The sequence below is a fragment of the Etheostoma cragini genome, chromosome 1 (assembly GCF_013103735.1).
Source record: "Etheostoma cragini isolate CJK2018 chromosome 1, CSU_Ecrag_1.0, whole genome shotgun sequence".
Lineage (NCBI taxonomy): Eukaryota > Metazoa > Chordata > Actinopteri > Perciformes > Percidae > Etheostoma > Etheostoma cragini.
The window spans coordinates 6,559,071-6,570,944 of record NC_048407.1 but is presented as its reverse complement, the minus strand read 5'-3'; the positions used below and the strand labels follow the sequence as shown (position 1 = coordinate 6,570,944).

At 44.8% G+C, this 11,874-nt stretch overlaps 1 pseudogene; it reads left to right on the top strand.

The window, feature by feature from the left end:
• Window positions 1–8,665: 8,665 nt before the first annotated feature.
• On the top strand, window positions 8,666–10,915 carry LOC117948497 (annotated as a pseudogene).
• The last annotated feature ends 959 nt before the right edge of the window (window positions 10,916–11,874 follow it).

Below are 11,874 nucleotides of genomic sequence, written 5' to 3'. Positions count from 1 at the left end.
TCTATTCTACTGATGTTGGTAGAAGTTGCTTCTCTCCACACTGTAAGAATATTAACAAAATTATTTGTCAACTTTTTTAAACATGAAATCATTAGTACACCCTCCTCGTTATCACACTAGTCCAGTCTCCACTGGTCCAGCCAAGGTCTTTCTGCCGCAGACATTTTGTCTGACTAATAAAGTTAAAGAGATTTCTTTTAAAATGCTTTGTAGGTTTTACCTAACCAACCACTTTGTACAGAAGCTCTAAAAAGACATTAATGAAAACTGTAAATTTTTTGGGAAAGTAAAACACCTATCTTCATCGAGTGGACCATGCACATTAAACCAATTTTTTCTACTTTTCTGACCCAATACCTCTTTATTGACACGGCAACGATATTGTAGTGTTGACTATTGGTGCTTTCACTAAAGATTTACACAATGATATTTTTGATAAATAGTCATCAGTAATGTGGATTATAATGATTAAGTGGGTAAAGGTACATTAATAGAACAGTTACAACAGTCTGGTAAGTTCAGAAAAGGACATCACTTTACTGCAATGCAACCTTTAAAACCAGGAAAAGACAACACTTAAACCTTTCCATGGGCATCCCCCTCACTCTGACACCTCTCCATTTAGTGCATGTATAGGTACTGAGCATGTGTGTGTATAATAACAACAGAGTGTTGTGGGACTAATAAAGGACACATTATCATTATCATTGGCATGTTACAATATCACAATTTCCAAAATTTAAGACGATATCTAGTCTCATATCTTGATATCGATGTAATATTGTTATATTGCCAGCTCTAGTTAGAACACACACACTATTTGTAGTTTTCAAATGCTTTATGTAAATTGAGTTTGAGTTTTGTTTTATGATAAATGTTTTTTTTTTATCTCCCCTGGCGTACTTGAGCTGTTTGTATTGTATACACTTGTTGCTGCATACTGACACTGTAAAATGCTCAAAAAAATAATAATACAAAGTTACCCTTTTTTTTTTAATTGTCTATGAAGGTACCGGGAGTTAACTTTATAAGACCGGATGTATGCCACACAGGCTTTCAAAATAAAACAAAATTTAGGGCCTAGATTACTAGCAGTTGCACACACATACACACAATTTATGTTTTCTATCTATCTATCTATCTATCTATCTATCTATCTATCTATCTATCTATCTATCTATCTATCTATCTGTCTGTCTGTCTGTCTGTCTGTCTGTCTGTCTGTCTGTCTGTCTGTCTGTCTGTCTGTCTGTCTATCTATCTATCTATCTATCAATCTATGAAATTAAAATTAAAACTCAATCAGTAAAGGAATTCATTTTTTATATTTTTTTGCAGTTTTCAAACACTATAGTCACATGGAAAACCGGAAAAATATATTTAAATACACTAACACTGCTATCTACTGGGAAGAGGGTGAACATTAAACATCACACCTATTATGTACAGTCTATGAAATGCACATCTGATGTTCGTCTATGTGATGGTCTCACTACGTTGTGTATGTGGATCTGCATCTGCACATGGGGAAACCAGACTGAGTCTGGACAGGCATGTCAACATCACAGACAGAGACATAAACAACCCATAGCAGTTATCAGGAGTTCTGCTTTTTATTAACTTGTTAATTGTGATCGTATAGAGGAAATGGTTCTTTTTAAAACAACTATAGCAATACGTTTTGATAACGGTCCGATTTTGTTTTTTTGAAATTCCTACTTAATTTCTCTGTTTGAAAATCTACATTAAAAGAAAGACAGGTGGGACATGTGACCCGGAAGTAATAGTAAATATAGCCTATAAAATAAAAGCCAAGCTTTTAGGGTCAGTGTATGTTTTGGTCATTTGATTTTCATTTCATGAACAGTTATAAAAAAACTAAAAACGAGTGGTTATTTGATTTTCTTGTTATAAATAAGATATCCTTTTTTTCCGTCCTTTTTAATTAGTTGTAGTGTACAGTACATAAATAAAGCCAGTACAATCAAAGTCCTTTTAACCAGGTCAATACGTGGCTATCTTGCAATGCACTTCAGTCAGTTATCGGCAAGATGAGTGAAGGATACAGCAAGGGATGTAATATGTGTATGCTACACAGTTGCAATACTGGCTTTACAAACTAACCCCATGCTTTTCTGTGGATGCTGTGTCTCCCCATTAGAAAGTCTCTGGGCTACAATGCAGAAATCCTGTCACATGCAATGTTTACACTGACTGTATACATTCAAATATTCTTTTTGCAGTCAGTACAAATTGTATGGTCTGTTATTTCAGATGAATCCATTCCACAAACAAGAAAGAATTCCATTGCGAGGCGTGTGTCTGGAATCCCTGTCCGTAAGTTAACATTATGCATGCATTTAGGAAACGTATTTCCTGCCATTGAACTACATTTAACCTGCTGCATATCACGCAACTGTTCTGTTGTGTGTGTTTGTGTGTGTGTGTGTCTTCCTTTCAGGTCAGCAGACGTCATTGCCTCCACGACCTGCATGTAAGTTGCAAGACAAGGGATTGTCTAAACGTGACAGCATAGGTTTGTCGTTTGCAATGGCATGTGCAAGAAACCTACCATAAATGAACTGACCAATATTAATATCAACTTTTTTTTTTTAGATGAGTCAACACCACACAGGAAACCAGCCGGTTGCCCAGAGCTCGATGGGTCTAACGCAAGCCCAGCCCGCCACTTCATTTTGGGACCCAGCTGACGGTAGAATAGCTTTGAATTTTTTCAATTAAATACAATTGCATGACAAGGAACTTGAACATCATCATACAAAAGGAGGTGGCTCAGCCATGGAGACAGAAAAGAGAATTAAGAAGACTCACTTAAGATGTTCACATATAAGTACTGTATATAATGTATAACAACAAAACTAACGGCATTAATTTGTCCATAGCCATGAGGACATATGTTAGCCACATGGCACAGCGGATGGATACATTTTTCAGGAGAAGATGGATGAGCTGCTCATGCTCTTAAGGAGCTCCCTGTCACCTCCCTCTGCTCCAGTCGATGACATGTTGCTGTCGACCTGCTCAACAGTCACAGAGCTGCAGGTGTTCGACAGGAGTCTCGGTCAACAGGAGATGAGGAACTAAATGGTAAGTTAGTGGCTGTAGTTCTGCCATAAGATTAACACCATATAATTGTATAACTGCAATTATATTATAATGGAACTGACTTCTCCTACCAAATGAGATTATACAAGCTCTCCACTTTGTTCTACTTTTATAATTTGTGTTTCTATGTTTTACAGCAACTTTTCCTGACAAGCCTTGGAGGTTCAACCGGATGTACTGCCATCTGTCACATGCTACGGTGAGTGGCAACCAATGATGTTCTAAAACAGCATAGCCTGTGGGCAGAAAGGCAAAGAAGGCCTTCCGGGACCTGACATCTGCAGGGTTATAACAGATATCCATCTTCATCCATCCATCTTCGACCTGGTATTGGGGCCCGGGGGCAGCAGCTCCAGTAGAGGACCCCAAACTTCCCTTTCCCGAGCCACATCAACCAGCTCCGACTGGGGGATCCCGAGGCGTTCCCAGGCCAGGTTGGAGATATAATCTCTCCACCTTGTCCTGGGTCTTCCCCGAGGCCTCCTCCCAGTTGGACGTGCCTGGAACACCTCCCTAGGGAGGCGCCCAGGAGGCATCCTTACCAGATGCCCGAACCACCTCAATTGGCTCTTTTCGACGCAAAGGAGCAGGGGCTCTACTCCGAGCTCCTCTCGGATGACTGCGCTTCTCACCCTATCTCTAAGGGAGACGCCAGCCACCCTACTGAGGAAACCCATTTCGGCCGCTTGTACCCTGGATCTTGTTCTTTCGGCCATGACCCAGCTTTCATGACCATAGGTGAGGGTAGGAACGAAAATTGCCCGGTAGATCGAGAGCTTTGCCTTCTGGCTCAGCTCCCTTTTCGTCACAACGGTGCGATAAACAGAATGTAATACCGCACCAGCTGCTCCGATTCACCGACCAATCTCACGCCCCATGGTCCCCTCACTCGCGAACAAGACCCCAAGGTACTTAAACTCCTTCATTTGGGGTAAGGACTCACTCCCTACCCGAAGAAAGCACTCCATCGGTTTCCTGCTGAGAACCATTTCCTCAGATGTTGAGGTGCTGATCCTCATCCCAGCTGCTTCACACTCAGCTGGGAACTAATCCAGTGAGTGCTGAAGGTCACAGTCCGATGATGCCATCAGGACCACATCATCTGCAAAAAGTAGCGATGAGATCCTGAGCCCACCAAACTGCAACCCTTCCCTGCCCCGACTACGCCTCAATAACCTGTCCATAAATATTATAAACAGGATTGGGGACAAAGCGCAGCCCTGGCGGAGGGCAAGCCTCACCTGGAACAAGTCCAACTTACTGCCGAGAACCCGGACACAGCTCTCGCTTTGGTCATACAGAGATTGGATGGCCCTAAGAAGGGACTCCTTCACCCCATACTCCCGCAGCACCTCCCACAGTTTCTCCTGGGGGACCCGGTCATACGCCTTCTCCAGAGCAACAAAACACATGTAGACTGGTTGGGCATACTCCCAGCTCCCTCCAGGATCTTTGCGAGAGTAAAGATCTGATCCGTTGTTCCACGACCAGGACGGAATCCGCATTGTTCCTCTTCAATCCGAAGTTCGACTATCGGCCGAACCCTCTTTTCCAGCAACTTGGAGTAGACTTTACCAGGGAGGCTGAGAAGTGTGATACCCCTGTAATTGGCAAACACCCTCTGGTCCCCCTTTTTGAAAAGGGGAACCACCACCCCAGTCTGCCACTCCTTAGGCACTGTCCCAGACTTCCACGCAATGTTAAAGAGGCGTGTCAACCAAGACATCCCCTCCACACCCAGAGCTTTCAGCATTTCTGGACGGATCTCATCATTCCCTGGGGCTTTGCCGCTGTGGAATTGTTTGACTACCTCAGTGACCTCCACCAGGGAAATTGACGACAATCCCCCATCATCCTCCAGCTCTTCCTCCACCACAGAGGACGTGTCAGCTGGATTTAGGAGTTCCTCAAAGGGCTTCTTCCACTGCTCTATTACCTCCCCAGTTGAGGTCAACAACATCCCATCCTTACTATATATAGCTTGGATGAGTCCCCGCTTCCCCCTCCTGAGGTGGCGAACAGTTTTCCAGAAGCACCTTGGTGCCGACCGAAAGTCCTTCTCCATGTCCTCTCCGAACTTCTCCCACACCCGCTGCTTTGCCTCTGTCATGGCAGAGGCTGCAGCCCTTCGGGCGCGTCGATACCTTGCAACTGCCTCCGGAGTCCTCCGGGATAACATATCCCGGAAGGACTCCTTCTTCAGTCGGACGGCTTCCCTGACCACCGGTGTCCACCAGGTTGTTCCTGGGTTACCGCCCCTTGAGGCACCTAAGACCCTTAGACCACCGCTCCCCGCCGCAGCTTCAACAATGGAAACTTTGAACATTGTCCACTCAGGTTCAATGCCCCCAGCCTCCACAGGGATGCACGAAAAGCTCCGCCAGAGGTGTGAAATGAAAGTCCGTCGGACAGGGGCCTCCTCCAGACGTTCCCAATTTACCCGCACAAAGCGTTTGGGCTTACCAGGTCTGTCCAGAGTCCTCCCCAATCCCCTGACCCAACTCACCACCAGATGGTGATCAGTTGACAGCTCTGCCCCTTCCTTCACCCGAGTGTCCAAAACATACAGCCTCAGATCAGATGAAACGCTTATAAAATCGTTCATTGACCTTTGGCCTAGGGTGCTCTGGTACCACGTACACTTATGAGCATCCTTATGTTCGAACATGGTGTTTGTGATGGACAGTCCATGACTAGCACAGATGTCCAACAACAGGCAACCACTCTGGTTCAGATCAGGGAGGCCGTTCCTCCCAATTACGCCTCTCCAAGTATCTCCATCATTGCCCATGTGTGCGTTGAAGTCCCCCAGCAGAACTATGGAGTCCCCTACTGGAGCCCCATACAGGACTCCATTCAAGGTCTCCAAGAAGGCTGAATATTCCGAACTCCTGTTTGGTGCATATCCAGAAACAACAGTCAGAGCTTTCCCCCCCCATCACCCGCAGCCATAGGGAGGCGACCCTCTCGTCCACCGGGGTAAACTCCAACGCAGCGGCGCTCAGCCGGGGGCTTGTGAGTATCCCCACACCCGCTCAGCGCCTCACACCCTGGGCAACCCAGGAGTAGGACAGAGTCCAACCTCTATCCAGGAGTACGGTTCCAGAACCGAGACTGTGCGTAGAGGTAAGCCCCACCGGATCTAACTGGTAGCGCTCCACCTGCCGCACAAGTTCCGGCTCCTTCCCCCACAGAAAGGTGATGTTCCACGTCCCCAGAGCCAGCCTATGCCGCCCGGGTCTGGTCCGTCGAGGCCCCTGACCTTCACCGCCACCAATATGGCAGCGCACCCGACCCCAGCAGTTCCTCCCACAGGTGGTGAGCCCATGGGATGGAGATAGGGGTGCCACGTAGCTTCTCAGGGCTGTGCCCAACAGGGCTCCATGGAAAACCCGGCCACCAGGTGCTCGCTGATGAGCCCGCCGTCTAGGCCTGGCTCCAGACGGGACCCGGGCCTCTTCCAGGCAGGGTCACTCCCTCTCTTCCTTGGTCTTTCATGGGGTTTTTGAACCATTCTTTGTCTGGCCCCTCACCTGAGACCACTTTGCATTGGGAGACCCTACAGGAGCACACAGCTCCAGACAACACAGCCCTCAGGTTCATAGGGACACACAAACCTCTCCACCACGATAAGGTGATGGTTCCCCGGAGAGGGTTACAACAGATAGGTGTTATTTTATTGTTCACATCAGCTTTGAGCTTAGCTTGGCTGATAAGGTTTTAATTTGACTAGTAGTCAACCAGTAACTTTGCTAAATATTGACTTCTGATCACTTGACTGATTTTTACCGCGCTGGGCAAGTGCTGAAGTTTGCCTCACACAGACGGCAAATTGAAATTCTTTTATGTAATGTTCACAATAATAATGTTATCTGTTACGGGGGGAAGGACGGACCCAAACGCACGACTCAGGGGAAAAGTATTTATTAGGGAAGAGAGGGAATGGGGAGTGGGAAGGTGGAGGCACGGAACCCGAGGATGGAGAGCCCGGGGGCAGGTGAGGTCTGGGGGATAAAGCGAAGAGTGCAGGGGTTGAGTCCTGAGGGGGCCGGGACTGAATGCCAAGGAGGAGGACAGCGTCGCGAAGGATGGCGAGCCCGGGGAGCTGGAGACTGAGGAGGAGACACCGAGGTTGGAGACAGGCACGACGGGGAGAGTGGGATGGGTGGAGAGGACGAAGGGGGTCGACGAGGGAGGAAGACCAGGAGGGGGGTCCGAAGCCAGCTGACCATATGAAACTGAAAAGGGAAACACAAGAGAGGCAAGTGCACAGAGATCATACAAAATGCAAGAAGCTACGAATAAGGAGTGTTTGTTCTCGAGGAGTTCACCCAAGTAGTTGAGACAGCGATTAGGTGAAGAGTGAGTGAAGTGCCGGGGTAGATATATGGACGTTAATGATGATGGTAGACAGGTTTGGACGGCGGGAGGAAGTGCAGGCTGGGAGGTGTGGCGAAGAGGATTGTGGATTGTAGACGGGAGGCAGGTGTGAGCAATCAGCTAGCTTCGGAGATGAAAGGGGCAGCGGACAGGGCAAAAAGAACAAATAATAAATAATAGGAAAGACTCAATTCAATTTCAATTCAATTCAATTCAATTCAATTCAATTCAATTCAATTTTATTTTATTTATAGTATCAATTCATAACAAGAGTTATCTCGAGACACTTTACAGATAGAGTAGGTCTAGACCATAGACATAATAAAGAGTAGACGCCGCATTGGCAGCTCAGCGCGAGAAATTTAGCCGCCATCTTGGACCAGTCATACTCGTCACTTAGCAGCAGAAGTGTTTTGTGAAATCTTTAGACAGGATCGCGGGGTGGTCGGCTACAAGCAAATAACCACAAGCAAATAGCCAAGATAAACTTTCCCTTTACCCTGCCACAGACCACAGTACAACTGTAAGCAACAGACTTACACTGTCAATAATTACAAACACTGTTTTCTGTTAAAATAAATGTGCCTCTTTATTTCCCACAGAATACAGCAAAGCAACAGTCTTCCAAGCAACAGGCTTGCACAAAACAAACAGACAGACAGACATGCACTCAATACGTGATGCAGAGTAGACACTACTTCAAAGCTCTTACCTTTACACAGGACTGGAGAGCCGTCAGTCCGGACAGAGCAGCATGAACGTGGCTGGACGTCTCGTACGCGACTCACAGCAGGCTCTGTCGGACCGAGGGATTCTCCGTCTTTTTATCCTCTTAGCAAACAAGGATGGTGTGTGGGCCAGTCCCCGCTACCAGCCCATTCCTTGGTGAGTCCGGTGCACCTGCCTCGAAACCATGTTTCCAAAACAGGAGCGCCGTCCTAAAAACATAACCAAACTTTTCAAAACATGAGCTCGATACGTGACCAAAACAGGTTATATAATTGATAAATGAAACACAAAACAATTATACAGTTGATAAATGACACACAAAACAATAATAATAGTTATTCAACAGTGAATCAACAAGTTATACAAGTGACCCACTTAGCTGTTGTCAAGAATCATAATGCAAAATAAACTTTTTTCTCCACAAGAAGATACAAGATGCCAGAGCACTGTGCAGCATATTCCTGCTCAGATCGGCGGACCATTGAAAACAGGGCTCGGGGGATTACTTTTCACAAGTAAGATTTAACATTACCGTACTATTGGTTGTATTTTGTGAATAGAATATTACCAGAGAGTTGAGAAGGATCAAGGGTCTTTGATATTACTGTACTAACATCGTAGCCAGCTAGCTAGCTAGGCTATGTTTACTGTACCGGCTGTTGTTAACCCGGTGTTATGTCCCTACCATAGACCGTTAATATTAACCAGTAGGGACCACAGTCTATGGTCCCTCCAGTGGTTGGTGGTCTGCCTCCTCTAAGCTCAACCTCCTTTTTAAATGTTTTTTGTGTAGGCTCTCCCAAATCTTGTGTTTTCGTTTTGAAGGTTTCCCAAGGACAAAGATACAAGGAAAAGTGGGGAGTAGCTTTGAGAAGAGAAGGATTTACTGCAAGTGTTTCCTCAGTGCTTTGCTCCCAACATTTTAAGCAGGCTGATTTTGATAGGACGGGTCAGATTGTCCGACTTCGAGATGGTGTTATTCCATCTGTCTTCAGCTTTGCGGTTCACCTCCAAAGAGTAGGTGTATCATCAAAAGGCTATTAGCGTTTCATTCATAAATGTCCATAAATATGATCAATCACAGGCCAGGGTGGGATACTTATCCCTTTATATATATATATATATATATATATATATATATATTGTATTATGATTTTCATTTTAGATGGAAAAGGGCAGGGCTACATCCACCTCCAGAAGAGCTGAAGAAAGCCTGTCTGTGCCCTCTCAGGATTACGAAACAGCAACCTCATACCCACAACCTCATTCGAATGATGTGAATATTTACTTTAAGCATCATAAGATATCTTCCTATATAATATCCCCTCATATTAAACACACTCACAAATAAACCCACACACACACAATTGAAGACACGTTGTGTGTGTGTGTTTGTGTGTGTTTGTGTGTGTATTCCTGACACACACACATGGTGCTGGCAGTGGCTTTGATTGATGATGACTATAAGAAAGAATGTGGGTCATAAACTAGTGGTGTTAAAGGGATGTTTGTGAAGTGAAATGAATCAAACCATGTTTATCCCTCTTTCTACTAGGATCATTGCTATGCCTTGCCTGTGTCTTCAACCACTCTTAAGACCAGACTCAATGAAGCCTTGGCCAGAGTGGAAGGTCTGGAGCGAGAGATGAAGAATGCTAAGGCAAGAGAAAAGAGGGCAAGGATCACAGTGAAGAGTCTTTTGGGGGAGTTGAGGGAAAAGAACCTCATTAATGAAGAGCTCAAGGAGAAGCTTAAATTCTACTCCGGTAAGACAAAATTAGCACTTTGAAATTCATGTACATGTTATTCTTACTCTCTTTATTAAACTCCTTAGTTATATCTGAAGTGGACTTATTCATTTTAAATCCTAACATTTCAGATCTTCAGACAGACCTCATGGCAAAGCAGGGCCATGAGTACACAAAGGACTACAGAGAGTATGCGCTCACTCTCCATCTACATGGTCCAAAGGCATACAAATACCTCAGAGAGACTCAACATGTCCCCCTCCCACATCCACGTACATTACAAAGGTAGGTTTAATGTTGTCTGATTCTTTTTTTGAAATTACTAATGCAAATATGTAAAAATTATGTCAATGGTTTACATGTGGCTGCGTTCGGTGGATGCCAAGCCTGGCCTGAACAAGATGATGCTGGAGAAAAGATGCCAGGGATGTGTGGATGTGTTTCCCTCATGTTGGATGCCATGTCCATCAGAAAACATGTGCAATATAATCCTCATACCCAGTCAATCTCTGGTTTTGTACACATGGGTGATGGAATCAGTGAGACGGATGTTGCTACTGAGGCTCTTGTGTTCATGGTGGTTGGCCTACAAGGACATTGGAAGGCTCCCATTGCTTACTTCCTGACAAAGTGTCTCTCTCCAGAAATACAAAGGGTCCTTCTCAGTCATTCTTTGGAGGAGTTGCATGCACGGGGCATCCGGGTGGTATGTGTAACAATGGATGGGCATGCCTCCAATGTCAGCATGTGTAACCAACTTGGGTGTGAGCTGAGGGGTGACCCACGAGAGCCACTTCAAACCAGTTTCTTGCATCTGGTGACTGGTGAGAAAGTATTTGTAGTGATGGACGCTTGTCACATGCTCAAGTTGGCATGTAATATGTTGCAGGTAAATGATGATTGTTGAAGACCTATTTGTAAAAGTTATGCCTCTGCTGCTAAAAGCTATTTCAAAATATTGTTGTCTGTCAATTTGCACATTTTCTACTGCTGGAGACACCATCAGCCAGGAGCGGGCTTGTTTGTCTCCTGAGAAAGCAGACATGTTAATCTTTCTGAAGAAGAACTGCTAAGAATTTAACAGTGACCATTAGACACTGACTTGTTTCCAAATGTTCTTTTTCACTGAAAATATTTTTTTTATATGAGAGAAGTACTTTGAATGAAAAAATCTGAGCTAAAAATAAAACTCAATATTTGAACTTTATTATGTTGTGTAATTTTCTTTTTCTCAGAATTGATATTATAAAACTGGTATTGAAAAAGGTATCGTTCAGGAACCGATATCGAAGTAAAGGTATCGGTATTGGTACCGGTATCGAAAATTTTTGATTGATACCCAGCCCTAATCAGCACGCAAGTTCCAGGCTATCTTCCGCCGTCTGATTGTTCGGTGTGGTGTCTCACCAGATGAGACGGGCAATGTGGCAGCCCAAGATAACACTGTGTCCCTGTCCGCTTTGGAGATGTCCTCTCCTGAAACTGCTGAAGAGCATCCATCTCAATTCGCCAACATTTCGGCCCTTGTGTGTGACCACAGTTATCTCCCCACTCGTTTTGTTGGTCTGGTGGAAAATGCTCTGGTCTACATAGCAGGGTTTGTTGACCGGCAGATTCTACAAAAGCTGTCCTGTGATGTGTGCCGTGCGAGCTTGGTCAGAGATGCTGTACCATCTTCATTTAATAACAGCTACCACCTTCTAGCCCTGAAAAACAATGGTGGCCTAGTGATTCCTTCACAAGGCTCAGTGAAGGTTTGATTTTCTTTTCTTTTTTTTACATCTTTGTATATAAGGTAGCTTTGTTATTGTATCTGTTCTAAATGTTTTTGAGCACTGTCTAAAGAGCTATATAAATACAATGTATTTTTATTATTATAATAAGGTGCTGA